Here is a 12190-nt window from a genome sequence, read left to right on the forward strand (position 1 = left end):
TTGGTTTAAGGGCATGGGATCGTGGGGACACCAGGACACTCAGCAGCATAAAGGAGCAACTTACTTATCATACTGGGGAAAACAGCAGGAGTGCCATTTGTAACACAGTTTAATTGCATCTTATCACTGGAGGCATTAGATTAACAATAACACTGGTTAGACATGTCCCTAAGGTAACAGTGTGATCGCTTCATTTTACATGCGCCCTTACAGCAAAAGGTTGGTTTACCCGCAAAAAAAAACAGCAAAAAGTTGGTATAAGGACATGCGACAGTGGACGCATCAGCACAATGTACCTACATGGAGGCATAAAGTGGTGACGCCGAGCTTGTTCACGCTATGTGAGGGCAGCAAACCTAATCCTGGAGACCTTCTACTATGTGAGGGCAGCAACTCTAATCCTGGAGGCCTTTTACTATGTGAGGGCAGCAAATCTAATCCTGAGACCTTTTACTATGTGAGGGGAGCAAATCAAATCCTGAGACCTTTTACTATGTGAGGGCAGCAAATCTAATCCTGAGACCTTTTACTATGTGAGGGCAGCAAATCTAATCCTGAGACCTTTTACTATGTGAGGGCAGCAAATCTAATCCTGGAGACCTTTTACTATGTGATGGCAGCAAATCTAATCCTGGACATACTCTGTTGACTTGTCGACCAGCCGCCACTTTCTATCCTTTTTTCAACCAATAATAGATCTGTTCCTTATCCAGTTTGTACTGCATTTTCCCATTATTTCCCTTTTCAACCAAGAGACCGGTTGGGTATCCGGTCTCTACTACTTTCACCATATTATTTCCTCTTGAATCAAGTCCTAGATTCATGCTACAACTTTCCCCCCTTTCTTCGTTGTTTGAACAAAGCCCTAGATTTGAATACATGAAGTAGCTTTACCTCTAATAATACTAAAAAATTAGGTGGCTTTGGAAGAGCTGATGGGAGTAGAAAAAGATGCACATGCAGACACGTGGGGAGCTGGGGCAGTAGAGCAAGGCCGCTTTCGAAGAACTTATACCTGAGGGTCACCGGGATGTCGGCGGCGGCAGGTCGGATCTGCGGACAATATGGCAGGGAGGAAGAAGAGTCGGAGGACCTCCCGAGCCGGCGTTGTGTCAGAGAGAACGGCACAGGCAGAGGATAGGGCCCCTCCGGCAGCTGTGGGTTTCCTCCCTCGGCGGCGATCGCCGCGTGAACGATGCACCTTTTAGTCCTCTACACACACCGGCCGAAGGGATCCGGCCGGATCTGTGACCAGCGGTGAGCAGAGAGAAAATGTCGCTACCGCTGTCTTGTTTATATCTGGAGAGGATGAGAGAATGAAGAGAGCAACCCTAGTAAAGCAAGCGCTCAGGCCCCTGCGTCCATATATAGTGGAGTGATTATCTTTTTTCTCTCCACAACAAGCGTTTCAATTTGTGTACGTGGCATTAAAGAAAAGAAACTCTCTATTTAAGGTGACTACTCTACGACTCCTACTTACTACTACTACAATACTACCTCCGTCCTGGTTTATAGGTCCTTTTTATAGTTTGTGCCAAATTTTGACTAAAGATTTAAATTACAAAATGTTAATGCATGTCAAGAAAAATTATCTCATTGGATTCATATTTGAACATAGTTTTGAAAAATATAATGTTTGGTGACATGCGTGAACATTTTCTTAGTTTAATCTATGGTCAAAATTTGGCACGAAATACAATGGGGACCAATAAACCCGGACAGAGGTAGTATTGTTCACTTGTGCTCCCCGCCCCTCCATTCATTGAACAACCCCACGGGTGAATAAACATACAGTAAGTACTGTATTTATATAGAACGAACAAGCTCGAACTATTTTCGCGTAGTTAAAAGTTGAGGGCGGGGCTTTTCCCGGGTAGTACGCGCGGCAATTTTTGGGTAGGCGGTTTGACAAAGAGGCGAGGAGGGTGAGCAAGTGGGGCTGTGCGATTTGACGACACTTTACTATTGGAAAGACTTGTGATATGACTACTCACTATAGTCATGAATTACTGGCGCTCCGACCGGGGTGATGCCCCCCTTCCGTTCCGCGCTCTAATCTGGTGCATGACACGTCGACCCGGATGCTGGCTCTCCCACATGTCGGAGTAGTAAGAAGGAGCAAAGAATGATGCGGTATATGCTAGTACTATACTACTCCCTCCGTTCCTAAATATAAGTCTTTGGAGAGATTTCACTATGGACCACATACGGAGAAAAATGAGTGAATCTACACATAAAATGCATCTATATACATCTGTATGTGCTCCATAGTGAAATATCTACGAAGACTTTTATTTAGGAACGGAGGGAGTACTACTCAGGTCGGAGGAGTGCGAACCACGGCAGTCCAGTGAACCAGCTGTGCGAACCACGGTAGCCCAGTGAACTAGCAGTAGAAAGCAATAATGTGGTGATATGGCCATAAAAAACAATGTGCTACGGTCCACACTGTAGCATGTACAGTAACACTCCTCTTTGTTTGGATCCCTGAGTTAGAGCTAGTTTGGGTTGAAATAGCCTCAAATTATCGAAACAAGAGGGGTTAGTTTGAGCTAGTTTGGTCTAACCCAGCTAAAAAAACTAGCCCGGTGTAGAGGTTCTAATTGGGTTAGTTATCCTGGGCCCACTAAAAGAGAACTAAAAAAATCTCACCTGCCCGCACTAGATCGCTCCCCTAAAAAAATCTCACCTGCCCGCACCAGATCGCTCCCCCCTCTCGCACGACTCCTCTCTGTTCCCCATAGGGCCGCCCGCCCAAGCGCCGCTCGCCCTCTCTCTCCTCCGGCTGCCCTCTCCTTCCGGCCTCCGCCACCCTACTCCGGCCGCCCTCTCCCTCCGACATTCGAAGGTCGCCCCGCTCCCCCTTCACCAGTCGTTTTTCTCCTTCTGTCGTGCAGGGCGGCGGCGCATCTACCAGGGAGGTCGCGAGAGGGGTGAGTTTGTTTGTTCCTTCTCTGTCTCACGGCCATATCATTGATCTTGCTTGCTCTAGCGCTAATTCTGATTTCGAAAAGTAGATCCTGATCAAACTTGCTATAGATTTGTGGTGCACGCATGGAATTGTTTGATGCTGCTTGAGGAGGTAATAAATCTTTCTAGAGGCCCAAAGATTCAGGTCACCTTCCTAGGTATTTCAATTTCAGGCTTGCATTATTTGTAGAGGCCCAAAGATCCAGTTCACCTTTCTTGGTATTTCAATTTCAGGCTTGCATTGTTTCTAGAGGCCCAAAGATTCAGTTCACCTTTCTAGGTATTTGAGTTTCAGGCTTGCATTATTTCTAGAGGCCCAAAGATTCAGTTCACCTTTCTAGGTATTTCATTTTCAGGCTTGCATTATTTCTAGAGGCCCAAAGATTCAATTCACCTTTCTAGGTATTTCAGTTTCAGGCTTGCATTATTTCTAGAGGCCCAAAGATTCAATTCACCTTTCTAGGTATTTAAGTTTTAGGCTTGCATTATTTCTAGAGGCCCAAAGATTCACTTCACCTTTCTAGGTATTTCAGTTTCAGGCTTGCATTATTTCTAGAGGCCCAAAGATTCAGCTCACCTTTCTAGGTATTTTAGTTACTGGCTTGCATTTTTTATAGAGGCCCAAAGATTAAGTTCCCAGTCAGCGGCAAGCGGCCCTGCTACCCATGCCGGTGTCGACCTCAACTCGCAAGGGCCGGCGTCGGAGGGGTCCCCGGGGCTTCGGCTCTACAGAGCCTTCCTCCAGAGTGACGATGGCGAGCTCCTCCCTCGATGCGTGAGGGGCTCCGGGCTCCCTCCCTATCGTGAACAACTTCCGTGATGAGTTAGCTCATTCTTTGTTTCATGAAGTGTCTTTTTATTTTGTGAAGCTTGATTGACGACTTGTATGTTTAAGTGGGATATCTCATTTGTATGGACAAAGTAAAAATTATCATGTTTTGCATGCTTGATTGTATAGATGGTTCATTTACGTCAATTGTGAGCGGGAGGAGGCCACAGAAGAGCCGGCCACACCAAGAAGGTGCTTGGATCCAAGGGACTTATTTTAGTCTGACTAAAAATAGGGTCCAAAGTAGTCAAATGATTGAGATAGAGCATTTATTGTCAATCTAACCCTGCTATCCATACACCTCTTTGGTTTAGAGTTAGTTCAGGGTTAGAATCTAACTCTAACCTCTAACGGAGTTAGAGTTCTCCTCGTCTCTGTTCATCCCCATCATACTTTCCCCATTCCTGTGTTTTCAGTATCCTGTGAATCAAAGAGGCCCTTTTTTTCTGGGAAAAATCAAAGAGGCCCTTAGACTGGTTTAGGTCCGGTCATTTTTTATAAACGTGTTATGTCCATAATTTAATGAACGTGCTCCGGTTTCCACGAAAATAATCCGGTTTCATGTAGTAATTCATTGATTTATTTATTCTTCTGCGGGGGGTTTGCATGTAATTCGTGAGGTCTGAAATGTAAAGTACCCCGGCATATGCTCCGAGTCGTGCATGCACTACGACCCAGATGCTCTATGTCCCACATGTCGGCGAATGGGAGCACGTGGAGATAGCCTAGGAGTACATATAGGAGGATTAATGCGTGAAAAATATGTACTGTGAAGCGTAGCCACGGTTCGAAAAGTAGACCTAAAGTGATGACAGCTATAGGTCGCACGCACCCAACTAGTGGTACAACTAATTTTTCCCTCAAAAAAAAGAGGCACGAGTGCTCAGTACTCCTATTCTATAAACACGAGTCCCATCTGACAACAGCGTCCGTGCTACAGCTAGCCCTCCTCCCTCGTTTCTCTTTTCTACTCTCTAAAACTCGGCCGACGCCCGGTGGGTGGGGTGGGTTTGCTCAACTGCGGCCCCACCTCACAGTGAAAACGTTACGACTGGAATAAAAAATGCCATATACTCCCTCCGTTCATAAATATAAGCCTTTTTAGATACTACTTCAAATGGAATACGACATACAGATGTATGAAGACATAGTTTAGAGTGTAGATTCACTCATTTTGCTCCGTATATAGTAGTCACTTGCTGGAATCTTTAAAAAGACTTATATTTGGGAACGGAGGGAGTACTATACTAATAAAACATTAAGGCCACGAGGCGATGCAGTGCTGGTTACAGGAGGCAAGAAGAAGAGATGCATCCATCGATGATGTCCACCTCCTCGACTCAAGGCGCCAGCCCACCGAACAGCGCCTAAGTAGCAGCGACTTTTGTGGCCAGGTCGACGTGCTTCTAAACAATGGCGTCCAAAGATTCCAGCCGCTGGAAGAAGGCCAACGTCTTTCTTCCTCGTTTGCCTTGTAGTGGCCTATGTAGACGATTTCCTCGTAGACGTGGATGTGCAGGTCGACGGTTTCTTGCATGGCGAGGCGCTGCGCGGCGAGCACGGCCTCGAGGTGCACATTCTTCGTCGCGACCTCGACCTCCGGCACCTGCAGGGCCACCAGGGCTTGAAAGAGTTCATCACCATGTAGGCCGACGAGGGTGGCAGGCAATGAGGAGCCTGGGCGCGTGGGCTGGAGCAGTACGGTAAGGTCGTCCGCGCGCTTCTTGACGGCGGTGAACTTGCGGATGGAGTTGACCATCGTGTTGTCCATGCGAGAGGCGAAGCCGGCGTCGGCGAGGGCTACGATGCCTGCTGTCGCCAGCACCGTCTGGAAACGCTGCATGGTGCGGGGCCGCAGGCTGGCGCCTTGGATGATTTGGCACAGCCGACTGCCGCTCGCGTCCATCGCCTCCATAGGTGCTTTTGGCTTCTGGTCACTTGGTCTTGGATTGGAGTGAGCAGTGTTGCGTAGAGACTTGGGAGTAGATGGATTGGAGTGGTGGGGCACCTTTATTATATGAGAGTCGAAACTCTGTTGCATTCACATCTTGCTGGCTCTAGTCTGCTTCTCCAAGGCTGGTCACAATGGGCAAGAACATAAGCTAGTAACTTACACACTTCTCTAGACTATGTTACTACCTCCATAGTGGGTAGGAACATCTATGTAGTTGAGGATGCATCATTGACCGTTCAACGTAATTGTGACCAGCCCAATTAATTCCCTCTACATGTAATTGAGGATGCATCATTGACCGTTCAATGTCTCGGGAACCGCTACCCTCTTCCTCCTTGACATTCAAGCACCTATGGACCCGTCGACGACGAGGTGCCTATGGTGACTTTGTAAATTTCAAGATGATAGTGTCGTGCGTGTGTGCGTTCATAGGGGTGAGTGTATGCGCGTGTATATGAGCGCTTGCGTCTATACTGTGTCAAAAAAACATAAATGCGTGTCAAAAAGAGACTAGTCAGTATACTCAATATTGTGCACCTCGGAGAGGAAAATGATAGAACTAGTACATATTTATTTACGGTGCAGATTCACTCATTTTGCTCCATATGTACTTTGTCTCGGTGTAGTATAGTCACTTGTTGAAATCTCTAGAAGGGCAAATACTCCTTTCTGGTTTACAGGGCTATACTAGCAAGTAGTTGTACGTACTAGTACAATAGTGGGCTCACATAGCAATTTTGTCTCATGCAAGAGCCTGGCTATATGCGTGCTCCAATGTTCGCAACTGCAACGTTCGGTTTGCGCTTGGCTCTTTCCCTCTTCGAGAAGACAAACAATGATGTTACTACTGCTGCTTCTACAGTGTCGAATCCACTGATGCATGCCCGTCCACCGCGAGCGGGACGGATAGCTTGTTGTGGAAGTACTACTGCTAAGCAAAAGCCTGTCCTCGTTTGCGAGCAACCACGCGCATGGGCGAGGGAGAAGGCGTGTAGTAAAATCAAGCTTCTCCCCGTTCTACGAGTTGATGCGACACATCATAGCACTGGCTCCACATGCTTGCCTCTAAACTTGGCTGAAAGACCCGCAGTGTACAATATATTTTCTGCAACCTCTAACATTTACCCACCACAAATTAAAATATATGTGGCCGTATGCATCGTTTTGATGCAGAGGCCGGGGAGTCCCCCCTTTTCAGAATAAAACAAATTAATATATATATATTCCTGTCTTGACCAGATGAGCGTGCGAACTACAATCACTAGGGTGACAGGTAGGGCCAAAAGACTATTTTAATTTAAGAAAACTTCAAGACGGCCACATAGCATGGAGCCGACCCCAACGATTTTAAGCTTACAGGCACGGTACATGCTATCTAGACTACTCTACACATGAAACTGCCACACAATCGTCCGGCCTGCGCTTGGCTCTTCGCCTCTCGGGAAGTTGAACAATGATGGTCTACTACTGCACTGGAGGAGTACTAGAGTACACTTTTGGCCATCTGGCACCGATTGAACTGCTGCATGTCCACCGCGTGCGGGAGGGAGAGCGTGTAGCAAAAGCTTCTCCTAGTCTTGCGAGCCACCACGCTCATGGGCGAGGGAGGGACGCTCCTGTCTTTGCGTGTATGACAGGTGGGCCCGACAGGTGTGTGGCCAACCTGTCATACAGCCAAAGACAGGTGCAGTTAAGTCCGCGAGGGAGAGGATAATCAAACTTCTCATTGATGTACGAGTTGACGCGACACATCAAAGCACTGCACTCGATATATTTCAATAATTTGAGTTTACCGATGCATTAATTACAACACATGCATGCATGCCGTGACTCTTCTTTTGATAGTACTTGCATGTGTTGATTTAATGCACCTTGAAGGATGGTTGTGCACGAGGAGGGCAAGATCATGCAGACCGAACAGGAACAGGACCCGACGATGGAGCTCTCTAAGGTCTCGATGGACCTCACCGTGCTCCACTGCCCCTTGTGCCTCCGCCCCTTGACGCCTCCAGTGTATGAGGTTAGAATACACCTCGTCTTTTCGGCTGATTGAGCAAGGTGCAGGTTTCTTGATTGATGTGCTGTTGGATTGATTTCTGCAGTGCAAGGGAGGCCACCTGTCCTGCGCGGACTGCCGCATCGAGCGCCCCGGGAACCAGCGGCAGTGCCAGAAGTGCGAGCGCGGCGGTGGCTTTGACATGCAGAACACGGCGGTGGACTCCGTCCTTTCGTCGGTGAGGGTGGAGTGCCCGCACGAAGGCTGTGGGCTCTACGTCACTTACCACAAGCTCGCCGATCACCAGAGCGTGTGTCCGCTCGTGCCCTGCAAATGCCCCATGCCCATCTGCGGCTACGAAGGCTCGCCGCCGGCGCTCCACCACCACATCAGCACCGCGCATCCCATGCCCGTGCACAGGATCCAGTACGGTAAGGTGCTCTAGCTGCAAGTGCCACTGTCGGAGCCACGACTCTTGCTGTTCGTGGAGGAGGACCGCCGCGCGTTTTTCTTGGTCGGCGGCGTGCTCGACATCGGCGCGCCTATCACCGTGTCGGTCGTCTGCATCAGAGCGGGGGTGTCCCCACTGCCGCACTACTTGGCCAAGCTGTGGGCAAACGGCCCGCCGGGGGAGCCCAAAGGCACGCCGACGCCGTCAAGGTGGAAATGGAGGTGAAAAGCAGCAACGATACCGGCGATGTCGACGTGCAGGAGCTGACCTTCTTGACAGTTCCGCCCAAGCTGCTGGCCGGGGCTAAGCTTGTGTCCCTCCACATTCAGATTGACAAGCTCACGTCCTAAATGTTTCGACGGTGCCTTCTGTTTATCTTAGTAATATGCTAATATAGGGATTACCTTGGTCTACTTTAGCTTAAGAAATGGTGGGTTTTGGTGGCGCTGCAGCAATTACTTAGACATCATATCAGTGATTTCCAACAGTCGAACGGATATTTTGTGTCTGTTGGATATAAAGTTCCTTTGGGTAAGAGTACTACTTGTCATCAAAATGGATAAAAGGAGATGTATGTAGACGTATTTTAGTTCTAGACACGTCCCTTTTTATCCATTTTTGATGACAAGCACTCCCTCCGTTCCACAATAGACATGCCTTCCATTTGTCAAAATATAGATGTATCTACACATGTTTTAGTATATAGGTACATCCATGATAGAGCCAATCGGATGGTTGAGAACACTACAATTCTTAGCTACAGATGCGTGTGTGACTCCCAGATGCAGAGGCCGGGGGTCATCATCCTCCTTTTCAAGAAAAAAATAGAGGCGTGTGTGAGAGGACGAGTGCGTGCGTGCACCTCTTCTCTTCCTGTATAACGTACTACTAAACTCAGAGTACAAGTTTTTGAGCTTGCGTCTTGTCACTTTCCAAATTACTCCACGCTATATTGAATTGCAAACCTGTTCACACCGATCACAACCTAAACGGTTTCCCACTTAGGAGCGTATTAGTACCACGCTAGTATATTGAATTCCAAACCTGTTCACACCGATCACAACCTAAATGGTTTCCCACTTAGGAGCGTATTAGTATGCCAAGATGACTGCACATTCCTCCTCAACTCCTCATCCACAAAAACAAACAAGTCATTCAGCATCCTTCCCTTGCTTCTACCATGGCCAGCGTGAGTTCTGGGTCGAAAGATTGCTACCAGGGAGAGGCGAGCATGGAAGCGGAAGCACGCGAGATGTCCCGCCTCGCTGCGAGAGCAGCCAACATGTCCCACCGTGCGGAAGTAGCAACACAGAGGTCCCAGCACGCCGCTGAAGCAGCACGGAGGTCCCGCCGCACCGTCGATGCAGCAGACTGGTCCGGCTGCACTGCGGAAGCAGCAGAGATGTCCCGCCGTGCCACGAATGCAGCAGAGATGTCCCGCTGCGCCGCGGCGGCCTGGGAAAATTTCTCGCGGGCAGGCGACGACTGTTACAGGCGCAAGCATGCAATCGTCCATAGCCAGATGGATCAGATCTCCGGCTTGGCAAGGTTGCAGGACGACGTAAAAGCCTCGTTTGAACAGGCTACCGGTGTCATCCGGCAACTAAGGTAGGGCAATGAGAGGCTCCGGTCCAAGTGCGACCTGCTGAGGGAGAAGATCGTCCGAAGTGCAGACCAGCAGGAGGAGACCAGTGCCTTGTTGAAGAGGACCAGCGTCATCGTCAAGAAACTTATGGATGAGAATGACATGCTCCGCAACGAGCGCTAAAGGCTGGTGGAGGAACCCGTGGATGTTCTCAAGCAGTGTTTGAGGACAAGAAAGAGCTCATCGTCGCTCGCTGCGGAGACTAGTTCCCGCGGCCTGCAGCAACACATCAAGAAAATAGAGATCAGCGAGCCAGATCCTTGTCTTCCTTCTTCTTTTGCCCTTGTGTATTTCGGGCGTAGCCGCATGTGGCTTTTTTAATTATCTTTCTAATTATGTAAGACAATTAATCGTCCTTATCTTTCTGTGGAAGATCAATGTTGTGAGGCTGGAATGAAGAAAACTCTTGCTGTGGCGACCCTGGCGTTGCTGTTCTTCTAGTTGCTGCTAGGCTTCCTTCAGTTTCCTGGTTTCTTTTGATGTAATAATCGGTTTAGGATGTCGATTGTGTCATCGGTTGTGAAATGTTGGGTTCTAGCACAGATGTTTGGCCTTTGTTGGCCTCTTGGGATGTTGCGATTTCAATCTGGTACTTTTAGGCCTTCATGTTAGGCTGGAGTTGTGCTGAACTTCTTGTGAATTGTGGTGGTTTTCAGTAATGAAAATCGAAAGGGGCAAGCCCTTCTTTGATAAAAAAATCGTCCTTATATATTCATCAGTCTTGCTATAATTCGCAGTAGATGCTATATAGGTCCGTCGGATCTTACATCAAGATCCGTGTTGTCAGATTTTCTTTTTTCTCTCTTAAATCTCAGTTGAGTGAGACATAGCCACACCATTAAACAGAGGCTAGGGCACCATTAATGGAGACCTTGGGAGAGAGGTGGACGACAGATGGAGGTCAAAGGGCTCTCCTCCCGATAAGCACGCGCATGGGTCTGATCGCACGCCTCTCGTACTCAAATAGCTACCCTGCACGGCGCCTCCTAGCTAATAAAAAATGGGGACGCGTGGTGGCACGTAAATGGTACTAGTAAGTAGAACGCCCACGGTTTCAATAATACTTGTGTCTCCAATTGTAACGTGACAACACTTGTTCCAAAATGACTTTGTTGATTGTTAATGTGTGCGCCTTTGCAAATTGGACTGCAAATTTACCACAACATGTTGGTGCCATGTCATGGCACCAAGCCAAGTTTCATTATTTTCATGCGTATTTTGGATTTACAGGAATTAAAAAACTAAGTTTCTCAATGTTTCCAACCCAGCCACGACGCCCAGAATTTTGAATTTCATTCCCATTTCTTGCATGGAACCTAGAAATTTACCCGAGGACACACATGTGATTTTTCAACCAACTTTGGTGCACTGGAACATGTGCTTGTATTTCAAATTTCAATTATGCACACAAAGGTGACACGTTCCCTCCCAGAACCACGAGCCTTCTTGAGAGAAGCTCCGATTTGCAAGAAGCTTATACCAAAATTTGTTCCTATTCGGCCAATTTTTTTTACCACGGCATGGTACTACCATGACATGACACCATGCCAAGTTTCATGATTTTAAAACCAAGTTTCTGAATGTTCTTGACCGAGCCACGATGCCCAGATGTTTGAATCTTATTCTCATTTTTTGCATGGTAGTAGAAATTCACCCGGGGACACAAATGTGATTTTCAACCAACTTTGGTGCACGGGAGCACGTGCTTGTAGTTCAAATTTGAATTATGCACATTAAATGACCAAAAACTCAATTAATGTGTAAATAAGGCCAAACGAAGCCGAAATAATTCCAAATTTGAACAGGGCACTCATGTAGTTCTATGTTGCCTTTGTAAATAAACTCAAGGGGGACAACGTATATTGTTTCGCACTCAAAGGTGACACGTTCCCTCTTAGAACCACGAGCCTTCTTGAGAGAAGCTTCGGTTTGCAAGAAGCTTATACCAAAATCTGTTCCTATTCGGCCATTTTTTACCACAACATGGAGGTACCATGACTTGACATCCATACCAAGTTTCATGATTTTCAGAAGTGTTTTGGATTTACAAGAAATTTTAAACCAAGTTTCTCAATGTTCTTGGCCGAGCCACGATGCCCAGATGTTTTAATTTTATTCTCATTTCTTGCATGGGACCTAGAAATTCACCCGAGGACACAAATGTGATTTTTCAACCAACTTTGGTGCACGAGAGCATGTGCTTGTAGTTCAAATTTGACTTATGCACATTAAATGACCAGAAACTCAATTAATGTATAAAAAATGACAAACGAACCCGGAATAATTCCAAAATTTAACATGGCACTAATGTAGTTCTATGTTGCCTTTGTTAAGAAACTCAAGGG

Source organism: Triticum dicoccoides, chromosome 2B (assembly GCF_002162155.2).
Source record: "Triticum dicoccoides isolate Atlit2015 ecotype Zavitan chromosome 2B, WEW_v2.0, whole genome shotgun sequence".
Taxonomy (NCBI): domain Eukaryota; kingdom Viridiplantae; phylum Streptophyta; class Magnoliopsida; order Poales; family Poaceae; genus Triticum; species Triticum dicoccoides.